The sequence below is a fragment of the Jaculus jaculus genome, chromosome 3, assembly GCF_020740685.1.
Source record: "Jaculus jaculus isolate mJacJac1 chromosome 3, mJacJac1.mat.Y.cur, whole genome shotgun sequence".
NCBI lineage: Eukaryota > Metazoa > Chordata > Mammalia > Rodentia > Dipodidae > Jaculus > Jaculus jaculus.
In genome coordinates, this window is record NC_059104.1 from 148026169 (window position 1) to 148049616 (window position 23448).

The 23448-nt window shown below is 44.3% G+C and overlaps 1 protein-coding gene across 1 annotated transcript in view; it reads left to right on the forward strand.

The window, feature by feature from the left end:
• The window catches only part of Abhd2 (abhydrolase domain containing 2, acylglycerol lipase), a 112710-nt gene that overhangs the window by 7598 nt on the left and 81664 nt on the right, over window positions 1-23448 (forward strand). The window contains exon 2 of the mRNA XM_045145076.1: window positions 20085-20183. The gene's annotated coding sequence lies outside the window, so the exon portion shown is untranslated. The remainder of the gene's footprint in view (window positions 1-20084; window positions 20184-23448) is intronic.

The window sequence follows — 23448 nt, forward strand, 5'->3', positions numbered from 1 at the left end:
GACAGAAGTTTCCAAAAATTACCCCCAAATGTGCACAACTGTAGTTGATATGCATTTGTGTTCTGTTTTCTTAGCTATATCGATGAGGGCAGTAAAAAAAAAAAATCGGAAGGCCTCTCTTTTTTGTTGTTGTTGTTGTTTTGTTTTGTTTTGTTTTTCGAGGTAGGGTCTCACTCTAGCCCAGGCTGACCTGGAATTCACTATGGAGTCTCAGGGTGGCCTCGAACTCACAGGGATCCTCTTACCTCTGCCACCTGAGGGCTGAGCTTAAAGGCGTGTGCCACCACACCCTGCCGCCTCATTTTTTTAAAATAAGGAAATACAAACCTCGAACATATCTCATCATCATCGTCATTTCATATAAGAACTATTTTAACAGAAAAAGTGTTGGGAGGACCGTATCTAAAAGTACAGACCACAGGTAAGGGGAAAGTGTGGGGGGGGGCGGGGAGAGAGGGTATTACTATGGGATATTTTTTATATTCATGGAAAATGTTAATTAAAAATTGTGAAAAAAAAATACAGACCATCTTCTTCTACACAGGATGTATGTGGTTTAGGAAGAAGGTTACAATAATGGCCATTGAATCATGGCAACTGGGAGGGCCTAGAAGATTGTATTCAAAAGGCAATTTTACCTCTTTTGGTTTCCTCAAACAGTGCTGGCTACTCTTGTGCTGGGAAACCAGACCATCCCTTACCTCATAGGGCCATCACACAAAGTTGCAGCACGTTACAGCAACATCACCTGACATTGGAATTTGGATTTGTTCATGTGTAATTCTTAAAGACTGAAGGGTGGGAGGAGATTAAGGTAGAACCTCAACATGCTGGGATTAAGTAAGGCCCTTTGGTGACATTTATACATCCTTTTTTTTTTCTTTTTCTTTTTCTTTCCTTTTTTTTTTTTTTTTTTTTTTAAGGTAGGGTCACACTCTAGCTCAGGCTGACCTGCAATTCACTATTAAAGGTGTGCGCCACCATACCTGGTGCTTATACATCCATTTTTTGAAAGCACATACTTAAGCCTACTAAATTCATGATGTAAGGCTGGGGAGATGGTTTCAGTGGTTAAAAGGACTTGCCACACCGGCCTAACGTTGAGTTATAATACACACAAATTTGGACACAAGTAGCACACGTGTCTATAATCCAAATATACCTGTGGCAACAGGAGGAAGTCAGTAGAATCCTGGAGCTTTCAGACCAGCTAGTCTGTTTCAAAGTCCACCTGTTTCAAACAAGGTGGAAGGGGAGGACAGACCCTGAGATTGCCCTTTGACCTTCGCCTTGTGGCATCTGCTCCCCTGTGCACGCACACGCGCGCGCGCACACACACACACACACACACAGACACACACACACACGCACACACACATACATTATGATGTAGCCTATTGGAGATGGCTTAAATTGCTTCTAAGATGTGTGTGATCTCCTACCAGGTCTCTAGCACAGTTTGTTCTCCTGTCCAGCGCCATCACCTTAACCTTGGGCTAGGTATTTCCCAGTCCTTGGCCTAGGATATGTTCTTGAGGTCCTTTACATTCTCAGCAAATGAAGAACACTCGGACTTTTTGGTTTCACATAAATGATAATTGCAAATATTTTCAAGGCCTGGCCTGGAATATTGGGATACCTAATTACATTAGGATCCACATGTGACCTCAGTGTGCCATTTGTATGTGTGGATTTCTGATGAGTTGGAGCCAGCTAAACCCCAGTATTGAGAAAAATACAGAGGAGTTAAGCACGAAAATGATGTAGGGACTCTTCAAGTGAGGAAATAATATGATAAATAAAAATTAAAGTAAATGACTCACTTGATCCGATCACCTTTTCAGAATGGCAGCAGCCGACAATGAAGCTTATTTATCATAGGTGACACATCAACCCAGGGACAATGGTGGCTTGACTTCGGCTGCAAGTTGGAGGTGAACTTGAACCTCAGTGCTCACAAAGACCTTTTGTCCTATTGCTTAATAGTCACTTGTTTACTTGCTATTTTTTATTGTATGAATTTTACAGATATCCAACAAGCAGAATCTTCTAGTGAGGCCCCATCAACAGCTTGTGACCACTGGATTTCCTATATTCTCCTAGCTACTTTCCCCAGCCCACATTTATTTTTTTAAATATGTTTTTATTTTGGGCTGGGTGTGGTGATGCATGCCTTTAATCCCAGCACTCAGGAGGCCAAGGTAGGAGGATTGCTATGAGCTCAAGGTCAGCCTGAGGCGACAGAGTGCATCCCAGGTCAACCTGGGATAGAGTAAGACCCTACCTCAAAAAAAAAAACAATATATATATATACACACACACACACACACATACATACATATGTATGCATATGTATACATACATACACACACATATAATCTTATACCAACATTTTTTATATTATTTATTTGAGAGAGAGAGAAAGAAAGAAAGAGTCTGGACATATCAGGGCCTCTTGCCACTGTAAACAGACTCCAGATACACATACAACTTCGTGCATCTAGCTTCATGTGGACACTGGGGAACTGAACCTGGACTGGTAGGCTTTGCAAGCAAGTGTCTTTTAAGTGCTGAGCTATCTCCCTAGTCCACACAATTATTATTATTTTTTTTTTAATTTTTTTTGTTTATTTTTATTTATTTGAGAGTGACACAGAGAGAAAGAGGCAGATAGGTAAAGAGAGAGAGAGAGAATGGGCGCGCCAGGGCCTCCAGCCACTGCAAACGAACTCCAGACGCGTGCGCCCCCTTGTGCATCTGGCTAACGTGGGTCCTGGAGAATTGAGCCTCGAACCGGGATCCTTCGGCTTCTCAGGCTTGACCGCTAAGCCATCTCTCCAGCCCTCCACAATTATTTTAAAATAGGTCTCAGGCATCAGAGTCTTAGTATATAGTCCAAGCTGGCCTTGACCTTGCCATTCTCCTGTGTCAGCCTTATCCTGTAAATGCTGAGGTTATGGATGTACACCACCATGGCTGGCCTTTAAAAATCCCCTTCCCCTTTCTGGCAGTGCCTTGTACATGCCGGGTTAGCATTCTACCCCTGAACTGCTGTCTTTTTTAAAGATGCTTTTTCTTCACTTGTCTTCTCCTTTCCTGTCTTTTCCTTCTCCCTGCCTCTTGAAGTTTACTGAGGAAATGAAGCCGTTTTCCCTACAGAGAGATCTGTCTTCTTTTGAATAGGCAGTGTGTTCACACAGTTTAGCACTGGAAAGGCACATCATGGTGAGGAGTGAAAAATGTTTCTGCAAGCAACGAATGTCACTAGTGTCTCATATATTTTCGTGAATGTGTGTGCTGTATCAGGTTACCATTCTTTCTTACATAACAGGTGACACATTGTCTATATCACTGTGTTCCTTGCTTCTAATCAGGTAACGTGGAGAGATGCATTTGAGCAGATTGCCACATATGTTGCTTGGCAAGCTGTTAACTTGTCTCATGGATACACTTAGAGAATTCTTGTTGCCATAAAGGAAAGGGAAGTAATAATCCTAGAATTTTGTTGATTCTGTTGGAATCTCCAGAGCTGGGCAGTATTCCTTATATTCATTGGTTCAGCAAGCCTTTGAGAAGCCTTTGCTCTACTGGCCATGATCGCGAACGTCTACCCTCAGCACCTTCCCAGAGGCCTGAGCACCATGTGCCTCTGTTAGCTGTGCTTGGCCCAGAGAAGCCTTTCCTGACTGCTGCCTGGGCTTCTGGCCGCTCGTGCTCCCTGAGCGGCCCACACTGTATTCACACTGTAAACTTCAGCTTCTCCGGTTCCAGATACTCTGGCTGCAGTTCCCTCTTCTATTCTGATCGTGTAAATAAAGTGCTCACTCATTCTTGTCAATGCCATTGAAAAATGTATCCTTCTAAATAGAGAGATGATGGAAAATGCCAAGGAAATGAGAGCCAGAGGTATTTTTCCCAATTTAGAAGACAGCCCCTTTCCCATGGCCTGTCATTAATACTGTCCACCACTGTGTTATTACGAACTCCACATGAGATGGGTGTTACGCTAAAGAGCTCATGAGAGGAATACAAATGTCTTTGAATGAGAAGAGCCCTTACAGAATATCTGCAAAGGGTGCCCAAGTGGTGGCCTCTATCCAGCACTGCAAAGAGCCTCTGACACAGAGAGCCTCCTGCCTCCTCTGTATTCCTAGAGACTTCCCCAGGGCCTGGCAGGGGGTGGGACTCCTGGGCCTCAGTTTCCTTGCTCGCATCTCATGTTGCTACTGTGGGTACCAAATGAGGTAATGTCTGAGCATACACTTTGTAAGTTGTAAATTATGAACTTGGTCTCTGCTGTCAACACAAAGACATTCTGCCTTGTTTGAGGAGCAAATGAAGTCATGTATTAAAATCACCAACATGTGATAAGCTGTGTAGTGGCACAAGTTGAAGACTTTATTATCATCTTGTTCTGTTCCTTTATTTAATGAGATAGTGAGTTGAAGATAACGATACCAGAGCCAAAGTTTAATACTGGCTTTCAGCACAGGCCTCTTGAACTTTGGCTGTCTGGCCAGTAGAGCTGCTAGTGGTGTGGAACAGGGAAGCATGTGTGATCTAGTCATCGCCTGTAGTAGCCAGTTAAGGTGGAGATGGTGAGAACTGGTCATAGGAAAGTTGGGGACTAGATTAGACTAGACTCACCATGCTGGAGGATCTGGACAAATATTTGGCTCTGGACTAGCACCCTCTAGCCATCTTTGCCTTCTCTGCCAAGCATACCATGGCCAAGTTCACAAGTGCCTACGTTTTTAAAATTTTTATTGTATTAGCATGATGCTCTGGTGAAGGGTGCTTGGCCTAATCTACCTCATTTATGCCTCTCAGTGACTCTTCATGGAAGGTCATTATTCCCAGTTAATGGGTAAGGAAACAGAGACACCAAGAGGCTAAGAAACTTGCCTAAAGTCACAAAGTAGCTTGTAGTATAGCTGAGATTTCAGGCCAGATCTCTCTGTCCCCAGGCCCTGTGAGCAGCCTTTGTCCGATCCCAGCACTAAAACCAGAGAGCCTGTCTGTAAAGCGGAAATCTTTGGGACACCTATTGTTCTGCACTCCTTCCCCATACTTGTTTTCAAGAGACCATAGACGCTTAACTATTTCCTTTAGATGCTAAAAAGGATCCCTGTTTTATAATCCCATCAGTCTCTTGGTCTTAACCTAGGATTAGTGCTGTTGAGATGTATATTTCCTGGACTAAATGAGCACATGTCAGAGAGATAATACAGACACATTTTGTGGCATTGGACGTTTGGACCGAGCAGCAGACATCAAGGTCTTCTGAGAGCACTTCCGAGTTTCTCACAATGGCTAGGTTTCCGTCTCCCTCCTGGGGGCTTTCCGTCTTTCTCCTACCCAGAACTGTTTGTTCTCATTTTGAATTATTATTTATTTGTCAGACAGCAGTTTGTGAAGTATATTTATAGCTTTGCAGCCTAGTAAGATGTTCTTTAGACAAGCAGAGAAGAAAGTGGAAGAAATATGGCCTTGGATAGTAGCCTCTCTGAATGACAGGAAGTGGAAAACTTTCATTTTGGATGGAAAGTTATTTGCTTTATCAACAAGATGTTCTTTAAAATATATCCAAAAGCTGCTGACAGCCCAGGTCTCATTGAGCTTTCTCTGTCAGCACAGTGGTATGGCAGCTGCCACCTCTTGCCCTAATGGGATTCTGCTCCAGGGATCACATGGGAATGCTTCAGGTTGGTGCTTTCCCCACAGCCTCAGTCTGTTTACAGATGCCCACTATCTGCCCAACATCTTCCTCCATTAGTGTAGACTGAAGGAAGATTGAATTAGGAGATCATCAGCCAGAATCCCAGGGTAATCAGATGGGAGTCATCATTTTTTTGTTTCTTTGTTTTCCGAGGTATGGTCTCACTCTAGCCTAGGCTGACCTGGAATTCACTCTGTACTCTCAGGGTGGCCTTGAACTCACAGCGATCCTCCTACCTCTGCCTCCCGAGTGCTGGGATTAAAGGCGTGCCACTACCCCCGGCTAAGGGAGTCATCATTTTAATGTAGAGGTAAGACTAGCAAATTTTCTAGTTGTGAGAGGGGTTTGCAAAATATGAAGGTGAGCCACAGTGCTCTTAGGGTCTAGAGGGGATACCCCCCTCCATGAAAGTTCCTTTATAGTTCAGCAGGTTATTACAAAATGAGTTGGATGTCATCGAGGGCTTGTAGTGTTGCTCCAGCGGTAAATGGTCGGGCCAACAGAGCCATGAGTCTGGTTACATGTAGCCAAGTAAATGCCTCCAGCTTTGTGTCAGTCCCTCACATAAACAGTAGAATATGCCACGGGCCACGGTGCATGTATGTGGCACCATCTTCCAGGCTGATGTCTGGAATTCTCCTTTTAAGTAGAGTGCTGAAGCCTCATTCCATAATGACTCATGGTTCCTAATCCCCAATCCTTCCCTCTGCCCTATCTGTCTGGTATTCTGGGCCTTGGCTCCATTGTGAGCCCTGCCTGGTGTCTGAACCCACTCCTCTTCTCACTCGGTCTATGTTCGTTGCTCTTCAGCTTCCCCAAGTGTGACTCAACCTCCTCCTCCTCCTCCCTCCTTCCTTTGTTTGAACTCTTAGAGTTGGGACTTCAGGATTTGTAGCCCCAAAGAAGTTAGACTGAAGTTGATGCCTCTGACATAGTGGGGAGCAGGGTGAAATGTCAGAAGAGAGGTGGAGCATGCAGAACACCCCGCCCCTGCCTCCCAGTGACATGGATGCTTTTCCAGCGGGCTCTCCCCTTTTCATTGCCTTCTCCATGAAGGTGCGCCCACTTCCAATGAAATCATCTTCCACGTCTGCCTCTTCGTTGCCTCTCAGGACACTGATGAGGTGGCATAAGGTGGCAACTCCTGTGTGTTCAGAAGGCCCAGCAAGGACACAGATGAGAAACTCCAGAGACAGCATGGGACACACTTGTTCTATGGCATGCTGTAACTCACAGAGGCAGGCAAGATGTGGACTTGGAGCAAATGCCTGCTGGCTACAAGCAAAGCCAAAATCCAATGAGGAAGGCCACTGGCAGGCTAAGGGTGGCATTTTGGGCTCGCCCTCACACTTTAAAAAAGCTGAGAAAACTTGTTTCCAGAGTGGGAAGGAAGAGGGAGCGAGGCCCAGAACAACAGTGGGGTGTTTGTATTGGATAGATGGGGAGATAGGAACATTTAAGGGTGTGAACTTCTATTTCTTTACTTGGCAAAGCAACGTATTTAAGCTCAAACCCCAAAATATATCAACCCAGCAAGCTTCACTTTTAATTTCTATTTTTCTAGATGGTTCAGTATCTTCCATACAAAAATCTGATAAAAGCAAGCTCGAGACTGCCTGTAGACCAAGTCCTATCCAGCCACTTGTGTTCAAATTCTCCCACAGTTGCTTCCAAACTAATATTTTGCTAACTTTGAAGTGTTGAATCTTTCCTCTAATGAGCTCCAAATATTTTATGAACCTTATCTTGACTCTGTGGATATTTTCCAATTTTAAAATACTTTTTAAACCCACATAGTTTTATCAGCTTTTTTCCCTGTATAACTTCTAAGGGAACTTTCCCTTATTTTTAGAAAAAACAAAAACTTATGTGAAGTTTAGCAAATTCACACAAGACTATTTGGCAGAACCTGGATTCAACCCAGGCCCTCTGATCCTAAAAAACCTGTGTTGTTCAGATCCACAACATGGGCTCTTGAGCAAAACTTTAATATCCCCAGAGAAGGCAAAGAACCCAACCAGAATCATACAGTACAGCATGCTTAAGGGGAGAATGCCTGTAGATATCACTGGAAATAATACAGAGACACAAAGAGGATCCTATCCCTCCTCTGACATCAGAATCCAGCATCTCCAGGTCCTTGTTCTTGAGTTGTGACTTCTAAGTTGGAGGTGAGTTTTGTTCAGCTCTCAGAACCCATAGAACTGATAGCAGAGGCTGGGAGGGAGCTTCCCGGGGACCTAATGTGGCTACCTCACAACACCCCTTCCTCCATATGCAAGCCATTGGTACATATTTATCTGCCTTGTCTGCTAGCATCTATTTCCTAGAATTGGTCACAGTGGAAATCATGCGACCTCTGAGCCTGCTGCTGTAAACTAGCAGGAGATCTTGTTTCTATTCACAGCTTCCAAGGTGTTTATAAGACTGAAAAAATGAGGCATGCTTTCAATGGCTGTGTTCATGCCCTCAGAGCCTTCTCTCAGTCTCGGAAGGATGACGCTGTTGAGCAGTTCCTGCCGTCTAGAAGCCGGTGGAGCCCTGGGGCAGCTCTTGCTCCCACAGCTGGTGCAGTCCCTCATCAGAGAGCCCCAGAGCCAGAGGAAGAGGCTAGGAAGTGAGAGAGCTTAGTCCTGGCAGGCTGGGGGAGTGGGGAGAATCAGTTTCCCCTGTGGAGAGGCGAAGGGCCGGGTGTGTGGATCAGGTCTCCATGCGGCCCTGCTTGATGCCCACCTCGGTGAGATGCGAGATTGTCAGCTTCATAAAGGCTGTACGCATTCCTGTTCCCATTAGCCAAGCACGGTGCTCTGCTGGCACAGAGGACCGTGGACCAGAATGCTGGGAGCTGGAGGGTTCCCTGTGGTTATTTCCTCATGAACAGGGTAGTCCTTTCTGTTGCAGAACTTTCCCTGCCTTGCTGCGCGCAAGGTGAGCTCGAGGCCGGAGGTGGTCAGGCTCCCCTTCAGCCTCCATCCACCCTCTCTCCCTCCCAGAAGCTTGTCTGCACACCCAGGAGAGTGGTGGGTCCTCTTGCTCCCAGGATATGCCAGAGAGGTTCTTTTGTGCAGTAAACCTGGAATTTTTCTCTTCACTTATCCCCTTTCCTATAAAATAATGTTTAGAGTTATTGAATCTCTGTTAAAATGTCCACTTGGAAAATTCTGGACTTTGCACCGAGGAAGTTGGCTGGTGATGTTTGTTTGTTCTCGGGCCTGAATGGGTTTCTGTGAGGGAGAGAAAGCTCTGCTAAGTGCTTTCTCCTGGGTCCTCCAGCCCACTGCATACTCTTGCCCCAGGGTCCTTTGAGAATGGGAGAGGCAGGCTTCCCTTCAGCCTTTCGGTAAGGGCGTGTAAACTACCCAATTAATTGTTCCTGTTTAACTGGCAACTCAGTCTTCAGGTTATTTTTAGTTTAGTGAGTTTCTTTTGTGAAAGTTCGTGGGTGAGTAGCCATCCCCCACATTTCAGTGTGAAGTTTGCATTTTCTTTTACTAGAACTTGTCGGCCATCTTCTGAAAACTTCAGCAACTGACTGTGTGACCTGATGACTTCATAGAAGAGTGTGGTCAGATTGTTACCACCTGAGTGAGCGAGCGCAACAAGGCAGTGTTAAGGGCTGGATGTTGAACATAGTTGAAGGCGATGTGCTAACATAGCATTAATTGTCTACCAGTTCTGCTTCACCAAGTTGTGTGTGACCTGGGACAATGCCTCCACCCTGCAGGACCTAATTTGTGGGAGATGTTGGACTGGGTCAGTGAGAAGTCCCCTCAGTCCCCCTTTTTTTGGAGATGAATTCTCTCTCTGTAGTCAAGGCTGGTTTCAAACTGAAGGTCCTACTGCCTCCACCTCCAGAGTTCTGGAATTTCACATGTGTGTCACCTTGACTGGCCAGTGAGGGGTCTTCTTGTTTGTTGCTTTTATTTCCCAGCCCCAGCTACTGCCTAGCACCAGAACTGGCTTCAGTTGTCCCCAGCAGCCCTGAGTTACTAACGAATGAGATCGGGTGTGTCCAGGGTGGTATGGCCAAGGACAGTTACTCAGTACTGGTGCTGAAAAATAATTGCCCCTTGGCAGTTTTTGAAAACAGAATTGGCCCTGTGGTTACTGCAGCTTTCAGCTTTCTTTCTTTTTTATTGTTTGGTTTTTTTTTGTTGTTGTTGTTTTGCTTTTTCGAGGCAGGGTCTCACTCTAGCTGAGGCTGACCTGGAATTCACTATGTAGTCTCAGAGTGGCCTCGAACTCACAGCAATCCACCTACCTCTGCCTCCTGAGTGCTGGGATTAAAGGCGTGCGTCATGACGCCTGGCTGCTTTCAGCTTTCTTAAATTTTTGTTATTTATGTATTTATTTAAGAGTGAAAGAGAGAGAGAGAAAGAGGCTGATAGATAGATAGAGAATGGGCACGCCAGGGCCTCTAGCCACTGCAAAGGACCACTGTAAAGGACCTCCAGATGCGTGCGCCCCTTGTGCATCTGGCTAACGTGGGTCCTGAGGAACTGGGGTCCTTAGGCTTGACAAGCAAGCGCTTAACCGCTAAGCCATCTCTCCAGCCCTGCTTTGAGCTTTCTTACCTCATCATGTGGGGCTTGAAGTGGTGGTGGCAGAAGGGTCTTTTCAAGCCAAGGGTACTTAAACTGAATGTTGCATCCTCCAGAACTCTGAGGGAAAAGGACACAGGCCTAGTCCTATGTGGGTCTCCTAAGAAGTGAAGCAGTTTTGTGAGCTGCAGGTTCAGGTGCTCAACTGCGCAGGGATGGTACATCTCCCAGGAGTGGGAACAGTACCCAGCTTGTTGTGATGCCCAGGTCTCTGTAGAGGAGACCATATCTTTTTTTAAAATTTATGTATTTTTTATAAACAACTTCCATGATTGTAAACAGTGTCCCATGGTAATACCCTCATTCACCCTCCCCCCTTCCCCTTTGAAACTCCATTCTCCATCATATACCCTCCCCCTCTCAGTCAGTTTCTCTTTTATTTCAATGTCATGATCTTTTCCTCCTATTATGATGGTCTTGTGTAGGTAGTGTCAGGCATTATAAGATCATGGATATCCAGGCCATTTGTGTCTGGAGGATCACACTGTAAGGAGTCCTATTCTTCCTTTGGCTCTTACATTCTTTCTGCCACCTCTTCCACAATGGACGCTGAGCCTTGGAAGGTGTGATAGAGATATTGCAGTGCTGAGCACTGTGGTCACTTCTTCCCAGCACTATGGTGCCTTCTGAGTCATCGCAAGGTCACTGCCATTTTAAAAGAGAAGGTTCTCAACCAAAGTGAGAGTAGCATTAATATAAGGGTATGAACATTAAGAGAAGTGCTTACTGGGCAGTTTGATAAGCACAGTATATAAATATAGCCAGACAGCAGCAGACGTTACACTCCTAGGGCTCATGGCTACCCCTGTTGTAGGTTTTCAGTAACAGGGATATATTCCCTCCCATGGAGTGGGCCTCCAGTACAACTAGAGGGCAGCTTGTTTCCACCATGACAGATGTGCCACTATTGCACCCGTTGGCTCATTTGGCCTGACTGGAAAAATATAAGGCTTGCAGTGTGCACTGTTGAGTATCTTCACTGGTGATTTGAGGAGACCATATCTTGAAACCTCCTGACCATACCTCTAAGGCACTCCCATCCATGGCAGTGAATGACTCCAGGGGTCACTGGGCTCACTTCTAGTCATCTTCTGGGGCTCATCACCTCCTGTAGCATGTGACAGCTATGACTTCTTCAGCTAAATGGAATTCAAAGGGGAGAAGCTGACCCTTTCCCTGCCTGCTTTCTCTTCAAAAACTCATGCTGTCAAGGTTGAGGGCGTACTGGGTACAAAAGACTAAAGATTGGTATGACATGGGGTAGAGACAGGATGTTTTTTGTGGCAAAGTGATGTGGTCTTCCACTGTCCCCCTAAGACTCTCAGCTGTCAGAAGCTTCCTGTGCTGGGTCAGAGTGGGAGGTGAGTATGAGTGGCCGACTTTGCTTTGACCAGAGAGACCCTCAACAGGATGTGGGGAAGGTACTTGGAAGGATCCAGGTGTCATTCCAAGAATTCCTTTCAGCGTAGAAACAGGAGTCACATATGTTGGAACTCTTTGGGGATTTAAAAAAAAATTGTATGTTTGTTTGTTTGAGAGAGAGTCTCTCTGTGTCCCAGGCTGGCCTGGAACTTGCGATGTAGACCACAGTCCTCCTGCTTCCATCTCCAGAGCACTGGGATTACAAGCATACGCCACCACACCTGGCTTCTTGAACTTGATGACCGTCTATTGTCCAGGGATTTACGAAATCTAACATGATTCTACCATTGTAGAAGACTCAGCAGAGTATGTCCTGGTTCTAACTGTAAACTTGTGGTAGAAAGTCCAAGACCATCAACTGGCTGTTTGATTGTTGACAAGGTCTTTGTGTTAGTTAGGAAAAGAAAGTGTGTCTCGTATATGATTTGTGTTTACTGAAAGGAAGGAGAAATTTAGTGATGATGGTAACAGGTAATGTTTTGGGGTCTTTACTTCATAGATGGAATTGCTGTTATAGATGGCACAGCTAAAAATATAACTGCTTAATTTATTTGAAGAAAGACCAAGGGCCCCGAGGCCTGTTTGTTTATTCCATGAATTTTGAATTTTGTTGCATATAGTCTAAATAGGCTAGAAAGCAGGGGCTGTGCTCTGTTCTGTTACAAAATACAGAGATTTCGTTAGCCAGTGATTGCAATTGTATCCCCAGAATCTCAGCTATTTCTAGCTGAAAGAGACTTTTGGCATTTTCTAATCCAATTTTCTTATTTTACAGATGAAGTTTTTAGGGCCCAAAAGGCTAAGTGAATTGTTCAAGGTCACTAAGCAGTAAGGGGCAGAGCAGGCCCTGGGGCTCAGGTCTCAGAACTCCCCGAACAGGGCTTTGCCAGTGCGGGAAGCCTGCCTCTCTTGCCCCTGGGCCTCCATCTTAAACGGCCACTCAATGAGAGAGCAGTGAGGAGCGTGGGAGACCCAGCGCAGGCCTGTACAATGGAGGAAATACCAGCCCAGCATTCTTAGGGCAAGGGCAGCGCTGAGAGAGCCTTTAATGAGCAGGGCATTTGGCAGCACCTTGAATTCCTTCGGTATTACAGAGACAGCAAATGGAATACTAACTATCAGTTGCAGCATGAAATAGCAGAGATGAGGTGTGGGGCTAGCCCACAGAGGAGGGCTTGATCTCAGGGGTGCTGGGAGCCCCGTCTGTTACAAAGGGGGTCGGGTTGGGGTGGGAGATGCTTCCTTCCCTTCTTCAGCTGCCAGCCCCTCTTTGACTTCTCCGCATCTACACTGCCTCATGCTCATTTTAACTGGATTTCACCTGCCAGGAAAAGGGGGAGGGGCACGCCAAATAGTACCGTGCATTCTAAGCTTGGTATGCCTTCCAGCCAAGTTCTAACCAGACGCAGCCCTGCTTAGCTTCCGAGATAGGCTTTCAGGGTGGTATGGCCATAGACTCCGAGTCTGCTATGTTCAGACCAATTCAGAATATTAACACTAATATTTAGTGACAGATAGACTTGGGAAGAAAGGACACCATAAAATAAAATATGATATTGCTGGGCGTGGTGGCACACACCTTTATTCCCAGCACTTGGGAGGTAGAGGTAGGAGGATCATTGTGAGTTCGAGGCCATCCTGAGACTAAACAATGAATTCCAAGTTAGCCTGGGCTACAGCAAAACCCTACCTCAAAAATAAATAAGACAACATACAATAAAATGCAAGATAAGTTAAAGTGAACATGAAGAGTTTTGTTCTAAAATGGGCTACTAATTCCTGATAGGTAGGTAAAAACGGATGGATGGATGAATGGATGGACAGACGGATGGACAGATGAATACATAGGCAGGCAATGTACACACAATTCTAAATACAACACTTAGTAGCTAAGGTCTGGTTTTAGATGTAGCTATTTCAGGTCTTTCTCTACTAAGTTATTCTTATCTCCCAGTTTCTGAATTACATAGAGTCTTTATATAAACTTCTTTTCCCCCTGGTTCTATGCAAATGGTACTTGTGATTCTGCGCAGTGCTAGACACACTATCCGTAGCTGTTCAAACCTGTTGAAATTCAGTAGAGGTATCCTAGGGGCATGCAGAACTGGCCTGCTGTCAGGACATCAGTGCTCAAGCCTTGAATGAAGGCTACATATTTGGACTATAATAATCACAAACCATTCATAGGATTGCTTGCCCTGAATTGCATTTTTAAAACATGTCGTTTTTCAAGGGCTGAGAAAATTAATTCTCTGTTGCATTTGCTATTTAAAAAGAAGAAGTTGTAGGAGGACACTGTCTATCACATTGTTCCAGGTCCCTTTATATAAAGTCCTACAGATTTTTAAAATAATTCTGTGCCAGAAAAGCCCTTTTTCCGCTGAGCATGTGTCATGTGCCTGGGGGTGAGAGCGCTATGTTAACTTCTTTCCCATTTTGGGAAATCATTGGTCTGACTGGGCCTCCCTGTCTTCTCTGACAGACTGAAAGTCCAGGCATATTCTAATCTGAGCCACATACGCCATTGTTGTAAATGTTTGTTGTAAATGTTGATATGTCTATTTTCCTTACTTATTAGTTACTTTTTCATTGTTATGGCCAAATACCTGAAAAGAGAAGCTTCAGGGAGGAAGGGTTTATGGTGGCAAGGCTTGGCGGCTGAGCAGCTACTCACACCACATGTATAGTCAGAAAGGAGAAAGGTTCGCTTTCTCCTTTCTATTCTGTCCTGATACTGGCCCATGAAATTAACCCTCCCACTTCAATTAACCAAATCTAGAAACTTCCTCAAAGACATAACCAGAGATTTCTAGGTGATTCTAGAGACAAGTATTTTGAATTGTTTTTCCTATATTTTGTTAGTAACTATCTTAAAGCCTCTCTCCCTCCCTCCCTTCTTTCCTTCCTTCCTGTGCCAAGAACTGAATTCATTATCTTATACATGCTAAGCATATGTTCTACCACTGAGCTACATCTCTAGCCCTTAAAGTTTTCTTTTTTTTTTTTGGTTTTTCGAGGTAGGGTCCCACTCTAGCTCAGGCTGACCTGGAATTTACTCTGTAGTCTCAGTCTGGCCTTGAACTCACAGTGATCCTCCTACCTCTGCCTCCTGAGTGCTGGGATTTAAAGGCATGCACCACCATACCCAGCAAAGTTTTCTTTTTTAAAATTTATTATTTTTTCTTAGCATGCATACATATAGATAACTAGATTTCATGGCATTCTTTTTTCAAACAATTTTTTGTCCTCCCTCCCTTCGTAGCTTTTTCCACCCCCATGTAGTCTTATCTACTTTCATGTCACATGTGACCTTTTGTCCTTCCCCTCTCCATACATCTTTTTGCTGTCATGTCTTTTCTATCTAGCCTCCTAGCCTATAGCCTTGTTTACATACACATGAACATTCAAAGTTAGGATCTGCATTTGAGGGAGAGCTTATGGTTTTTGCCTTTCTGGGTGCAAGTTTTACCTCATTTGGTATCTGTTCCAACTCTATTTTCTATAGATTTCATAGTTTCATTTTTCTTTATAGCTGAATAAAATTCCATTATGTATATGTATCACATTGTCATTATCTAATCATCAATTGATGGACATCTAGGCTGGTTCCATTTCCTAGTTATTGTGAATAGAGCTTCAATAAACATGGGTTGGCAGGTGTTTCTGTAGTAGGGTATAGAGTCCCAGGTGTGTGCCTAGGAGTGGTATAGCTGGGTCATATAGTAGTTCAATATTTAGCTTAATTTTTTAAAATTTATTTATTTGAGAGAGAAACGGAATGAGCATGCCAGGGTCTCTCGCCACTGCAAATGAACTCCAGATGCATGCACCACCTTGTGCATCTGTCTTACATGCGTTCTGGGGAATCAAACCTGGGTCCTTGGGCTTTGCAAGCAAGCACCTTAACCACTCAGCCATCTCTCCAGCCCGCTATTCAGCTTTTTGAGAAGTTTCCACACTGATTTCCATAGTGGCTATAGCAGCTTCTACTCTCACCAAGAGCGAATAAGAGCTCCCTGTTCTGGGCTGGAGAGATGGCTGAGTGGTTAAGGTACTTACATGGAAAGCCTCATGATCTGGGTCCAACTCCCAAGTACCCATGCAAAACCAGATGCACAAAGTGGCACATGCATCTGGAGTTCGTTTGCAGTGCCTGAAGCCTCTGGCACACCCATTCTGTCTCTCTTCTGCTAGCAAAAATAATAATCAATAAACAAATAAGTTTAAAAAAAACAGTCAACCATCATATGTTGCCGTTTGTCTTGATGATAGCCATTCTGACTGGGATGAGACGGAATCTCAAAGTGGTTTTAATCTTTATTTTCCTGTTAGCTAAGTGTTGAAATAAAAAAAAAAATCTGTTGAGCATTTCTGTTTTTCTTTTGAGAAGTGTCCGTCCATTTATTTATGATTGAAAGTTTGGGGGTTGGGCTAGAGAGATGGCTTAGTGGTTAAGGTACTTGCCTATAAAGCCTAAGGACCCAGGTTCAGTTCCCCAGAACCCATGTAAGCCAGATGCACATGGTGGTACATGCATCTGGAATTCATTTGCAGTAGCTAGAGGCCCTGGCATGCCCATATTTGTTCTTCGTCTCTCTCTTTCTCTCATTCATGAATAAGTAAGTAAGTAAATAAAAATAATTTTTTATTTTTTTATTTAATTTTTATTAACATTTTCCATGATTATAAAAAAATCCCATGGTGATACCCTCCCCCCCCCCACTTTCCCCTTCCATCATATTACCTCCCCAGCTCAATCATTGTACTTATATATATACAATACCAACCTATTAAGTACCCTCCTCCCTTCCTTTCTCTTCCCTTTATATCTCCTTTTTAACTTACTGGCCTCTGCTACTAAGTATTTTCCTTCTCACACAGAAGCCCAATCATCTGTAGCTAGGATCCACATATGAGAGAAAACATGCAACACTTGGCTTTCTGGGCCTGGGTTGCCTCACTTAGTATAATCCATTCCAGATCCATCCATTTTCCTGCAAATTCATTTTTCTTTACCACTGAGTAGAACTCTATTGTGTAAATGTGCCACATCTTCATTTTCCACTCATCAGTTGAGGGACATTAAGGCTGGTTCCATTTCCTAACTATTGTGAATAGAGTGGCAATGATAAACTTAATTTTTAACTTATTTACATTTATTTATTTATTTATTTATTAGAGAGACTGAAAGAGGCAGAAAGAAAAAATAGGCATGCCAGGGCCTCCAGCCACTACAAGTGAATTCCAGATCCATGCTCCATTTTGTGCATCTGGCTTTATGTGGGTACTGGGGAATCAAACCTGGGCTGTCAGGATTTACAAACAAGCCCCTTTAACTGCTAAGCCATCTCTCCAGATCCCTACTCATTTACTTTTTGAGACAGAGTTTTGTGTAGTTCAGGCCAGCCTCAAATTCATTATGTAGCCAAGGAAAATCTTGAACTTCTTTTTTTGTTTTGGTTTTTCGAAGAAGGGTCTCACTCTGGTCCAGGCTGACCTGGAATTCACTGTGTAGTCTCAGGGTGGCCTCGAACTCACAGTGATCCTCCTACCTCTGCCTCCCAAGTGCTGGATTAAAGGCGTGTACCACCACGCCTGGCTGAGACTCTTGAACTTCTGTTCTCTCTGCTTCTACCAGCCAGTGCTGGGATTACAGGCATGTGCCACCATGCCAGTTTATTCAGTGCTGGCAACAAAACCTGGGGCTTGGTGCAGGCTAGGCAAGCCCTCTATTAACTGAACTACATCCCTAGTCCCTAATAAACTAAATTTTATTTATTTATTTATTTATTTATTTATTTATTTATTTGAGAGAGAGAGAGGCAAATACAGAGAATGGGCACACCAAGGCCTTTAGCCACTGCAAACAAACTCCAGGTGCATGTACTACCTAGTGTATCTGGCTTTATGTGAGTGCTAGGGAATTGAACCCAGGCTTTGCAGGCAAGCATCTTAACCACTGAGACATCTCTCAAGCCCCTAAACTTATTTTTTTTTAAATGCCAGGCAAATCCAAGTGTGACTCACACCCGTAATCCCAGCACACAGTAGGCTGAGGCAGAAGGATTTCCCTGAATTCAAGGCCAGCCTAGGCTACAGAGTGAGACTCTGTCTGAGAAAAAAGATAAAACACTGGGCTGGAAAGAGGCTCTGCAGTTAAAGGCACTTGCTTGCAAAATGTGCTGCCCTAGGTTCAGTTCCCCAGTACCCATGTAAAGCCAGATGCACAAAGTAGTGTATGTGTCGTTCATTTGCAGCAGCAAGAGGCCCTGACATGTCTATGTTCACTTTCTTTCTCTATCTACTTGTCTCTCTCTCCCTCTTTCTTTTTTTTTTAATTAATTATTTATTTGAGAGCGACAGACACAGAGAGAAAGACAGATAGAGGAAGAGAGAGAGAATGGGCGCACCAGGGCTCCCAGCCTCTGCAAATGAACTCCATACACGTGCGCCCCCTTGTGCATCTGGCTAACGTGGGACCTGGGGAACCGAGCCTCGAACCGGGGTCCTTAGGCTTCACAGGCAAGCGCTTAACCGCTAAGCCATCTCTCCAGCCCTCTCCCTCTTTCTGACACACATACAGATGCTTTAAAAAAACAACAATAACAACAACAAAAAACCAGGCCAAACAAAAACAGCGCCAGGCCATAGGCTGTCAGTTTAGCTCTTGAGTCTGATCTGTGCATTGTTTTCTTGGAGCAAGAGAGCTGCTGGGCTCAGGTGTCCTGTGAGGTGACTGACACAGTCCTCTGCCGTCTGCTCACCACACCCTGGGCCTCTGTGGCTGATTTGTCTTGGAATGTGAAAAGATCATAAAAATTTGAGGTTGAGCATGATCGCTGTGAAGGTTAATTGCGTCTCTCAGCTAGCTTTCATTTGGGTCTTCACTCATTTTAGTGTGTGGCATATCTGAAAAAAAAAAGACTTGCATCTGAGTTCTGCTTGTACAGCTGTGGCTGTGAGCATGCCTCTGGTGTTTTGCATGTTGCTGGATCTGTGCCCCATTGCTTTTCCTTGCTGCCTGTCTGGCTTTCAAGTCATGCAGCGTGGTGGTTAGGAAGAGCGTCTCTGGAGCCAGAGGTGACTCCTGGCTCTTCTGTCTGACAGCTGCATGACCTTGGGCAGGTTACTTAATCTTCCTATGCTTCAGTTTCCTCTTCTGTAAAATGGGGTAATAATAGCATCCACCCCAGATGGTATGGGAGGATGAAATGAGTTAGTACAGGTGCAGTGTGATGAACAGAACTTGATGTACCACGTAAATATTGGTTATGTCCCGCATGGTCTTATCTTGGCTTCTCCTTCTCCTTTGGACTCTGTAGATCTTCATTGCACCTCCCCGGGGTCTGGGAACTCTGGTCCCCATCCCGTGGTGAGACCGTGTAGCTCCTAGTGCCCTTCAGCCACCACCCCCACCTGGAGGGTGCAGCAGCCCCTACCCATTGCCTTCAGTTCTGTTTTGTTTCTAGAACCTTGTATTAAAGCCCAGCTGGTGCCTTCTTACTTTTCCCAATTCTCCTTTTTCCTGTTGTTGCTCTTGTGTTTGGAAGGGAAGGCATGCTGGGCCTCCTCAGCTATTTCGTTGGCCACATGGAAACAAACAGTACTGTCCTCCTCAGCACTCGCTAAGATCAGGTTGTGGGGTACAGGGTAAAAGCACTGGGAACTTGTGGTGCATTATAGAGCTGTCCTTCAAGTCTGAAAGAGTCCACCTGTCTCGCTGAAATCACAAAGGCTCTCTCCCAGTGTGTTTGTGAAAAATGACCAGATATCTAAGAGCCTGGTACATGTGTTAATTGAAAAAATTATCATTCCGAGCACTCTGGAGGCAAAGGTAGGAGGATCACTGTGAGTTTGAAATAGCCTGAAACTACATAGTGAATTCCACATCAGCCTGGGCTAGAGAGGAATCCTGCCTTGAAAAAACAAAACAAACAACAAAAAAAAATTTTGTCCTTTACCCTAAAGGCTTTAAATGCAGAGGGAGGTGTATTCTGCTTATGTTTCAATTATTATTATTATTTTGGTCAGGCCATGATGACATGCATACCTATAAACTCAGCAATTAGGAGGCAGAAGCAGGAGGATTGCTACAAGTTCACAGCCAGGCAGGGCTATGTTGCAAAGCCCAATGGCCCACATTTAATTCCCCAATACCCATATAAATCTAGATGCACAAGGTAACACATGCATCTGGATTTCATTTGTAATGGCAAGAGGTTCTAGCATGCCTATTTTCTCTCTTCACTCTCATAAATAAAGTTTTTTTTAAAAAAAAAAAACAGGAGAGAAAAAGAAAGAATGATTTCGTTTCTTATACTTTAACCATCTAATCTTTTTAGCTTTTAGGTTAATTTGAGTAAGAGACCGGACCTGATTGGCCCAGCTGTACGACCCTTTAAGAAAATCCATATTCTCTGTGCAAGGAAATAGTGACATAGGTATGTATTGCTAAGACTCTTGTTTTGTCTTCTCTTCCCTGTCTTCCCATGTGTTAGTGAATAGTTGTGAGAAGCAAACCAGTTTTTCACTTAATGTACCCAGGACCAACAAGGGGACCATTAAGACCACCATGGCCTTCCTCTGTTCTGGTTCCAGTGAGGAGGACAAGGAAAAAGTTAAGCTTTATTTCCATTTTAATTGCACAACGTCAGAGAAACTTTGGAATTTCTGATAGGTTTTTATGTTGAGACAGGGTCTTGCTATATATATAGCCCAGTTAGCCTCAAACTCATGAACTTCTGCTTTCTGAGTGCTGGGATTACAACTGTGTAATTCTATGCCTACTCAAAGCATTTCATTTTTCTCTTTTTGGTGCTTGTTGCAGTCAGATTCACATTGCTGGTAGAAATCACCCAACCAAGAGCAACTTGTGGGAATACAAGAGGTTTATTTTGGCCTACAGGCTCTGGCAGGGAAAATGATGGCATGAGCAGAGGGTGGACATCACCCTCTGGCCAACATAAGGTGGACAACAGCAATACCAACAGGAGAGTGTGCCAAACACTTGCAAGGGGAAATTGGCTATAACACCCATAAGCCCGCCCCCAACAATACACTCCTTCCAGGAGACGTTAATTCCCAAATCTCCATCAGCTGGGAACCTAGCATTCAGACCACCTAAGTTTATAGGGGATGCCTGAATCAAACTACCTCAGTCCTCCACTTCCAGACTTAAAAAAGCAATGCTGGGGCTGGAGACATGGCTCAGTCAGTAAAGTGCTTACTGCACATCTATGAGGGCCTGAGTTCAGGTTCCTAGCACCCATGTAAAAGCTGAGCATGGGGGCTGGAGAGATGGCTTAGCAGTTGAGGTGCTTGCCTGCAAAGCCAAAGGACCCAGTTTCAACTGCCCAGGACCCACGTAAACCAGATGCACAAGGTGGCACATGCATCTGGAGTTTGTTTGCAGTGGCTGGAGGCCATGATGTGCCCATTCTCGCTCTATATGCCTCTTTCTCTCCTTCCCTCCCTCTCTTTCAGATAAAATAAATCCATAATAAAGTTTTTTGTTTTTTTTTTTAAAGCTGAGATGGATGACACAAGCCTGTAATCCCAGAACCGAGGAGGAGATAGGCAGACCCACAGGGCAAACTGACCAGATAGTCTGGTAGAATTGGTGAGTTCTGGGTTCCATTCTAGGCTTTGTGTCAAAAAATAAGGTGGGAAATGATTGAGGAAGGCACCTGAAATCAACCTCTGGTCTCATGTGCACATACATGCCTGTATACATGCACACATACACCCACACTCATGCACATCAGAGACACAAACACATCAGGGGGGAAAAGGATAGAAAAATTTAGGGTACCTTTAAGAATATGGTTAAAGTCAACAACCCAAGCCGCGCTGGGCATGGTGGTGCACACACCTTTAATCCCAGCACTCGGGGCAGAGGTAGGAAGATCACCATGAGTTCGAGGCCACCCTGAGACTACATAGTGAATTCCAGGTCTGCCTGGACTAGAGTGAAACCCTACCTCAAAAAAACAAACAGAAAAGGCTATAAACCTTTTTTTTTTAAATTTTTATTAGCATTTTCCATGATTATAAAAAAAAAAATCCCATGGTAATTCCCTCCCCCCACACACACTTTCCCCTTTGAGATTCCATTATCCATCATATTACCTCCCCATCATATAAACCTTTCTTCCTGGCAAACTACATGCATACCTTTCACCTATGATTCCATGAGGCTCCTGGGCCCTAGACCCCAATTTGGGAATCTTTGTTTTATATGCAGCTTTGGCGCATGACTCTAGGAGTGAGGTGACTTGTTACCAGGAGTCACGTTTGAGGCAAACTTTTATCCCAGGTCAAAAGGTGGTGCCACTGAGAGTGCATTCTAAGGTCCAGCCCTGGTGCAAGATTGTATCTGGGAAATTTGCAAACCTTCTTTTCTTGTCCTGGTGGTAGAGCCTTGCTCGAGATGGCCCACTGTGGCTTTCAGCCCTGTATGCGCAGGAGTCACCTGGATTTTAGACAAGTCTCTGCGCCCTCCAGACTTGCTGCAGGTCTCAGGAGACTTCAGCCCACTATGCCCCAAACATGTTTTAGAAACTGTTTGGCCCAGCCTTTTGTGTCCCCATCATTGGCTACCAGAGTTCTTAGATGACTGTTTTTAGCAGAGGCTAATTGAGACCATTCCATAGAAAGCAGTTACCATGGCTACCTGAGCTGTGAGAATCACCATTTCAACATTTTCTCTTTTTTGTTAGATTTGTGGTTTCCCTGACTCTTTGAAAAAATTATTTTGCAACAGGGTCTTACATAGCCCAGACTGTCCCTGAACTCATAACCCCCTGTCTCCCACTCCTAAGTGCTGGGGTACACATAGCTGCTTTCCCTTATTCTTTTGTTTTAATTTTTAATTTTTTCAAGGTCGGGTCTCAATATAGCCCAGACTGACCTGGAATTCACTATGTAGTCTCAGGGTGGCCTTGAACTCACAGCAATCCCCCTGCCTCTGCCTCTCTCCCGAGTGCTAGGATTAAAGGTGTGTGCTACCATGCCCAGCTTAAATATATTTATTTATTTATTTATTTATTTATTTATTTATTTAAGAACATGAAAGAAACAGAGAGAGAGAAAGAATGGGTGTGCCAGGACTTCCAGCCACTGCAAACAAACTCCAGACGCATGTGCCACCTTGTGTATCTGGCTTACATGGGTTCTGAGGCATCAAACAGAGGTCCTTTGGTTTTGCAGGCAAGATTTTAACTGCTAAGCTATCTCTCCAGCCTCTCCTCCCCACCCCTAAGGTAGGGTCTCACTTTAGCCCAGGCTGACCTGGAACTCTGTAGTCACAGGCTGGCCTCAAACTTACAGTGTTCCTCCTATCTCAGCTTCCCAAGTGCTGGGATTAAAGGCTGGTTTCCCTAATTCTGCAATTAACAGCTGATGTTCCCTTTGTTTGCAGTATAGGAAAATACTGGATTTTGGCTGCTGTTATCTTTGCTGCTGTTGATGTTTGCTTTTGTGTGTGTGTGTGTGTGTGTGTGTGTGTGTTTTACATATAAGGTAAAGCTACCTCAAAAAATGAAACATTAGGATCTGCATATGAATTTTCATATACTTATTATTTTACTTATTTTTTCATATAAGTTTCCTTTTATTTTGCATTCAGCAAAACAACTCCTTATTTAAACAATTTTTTTTATTAGAGAGAGAGAATATGATATGTCAAGGTCTATTAGTGCTTCAGAT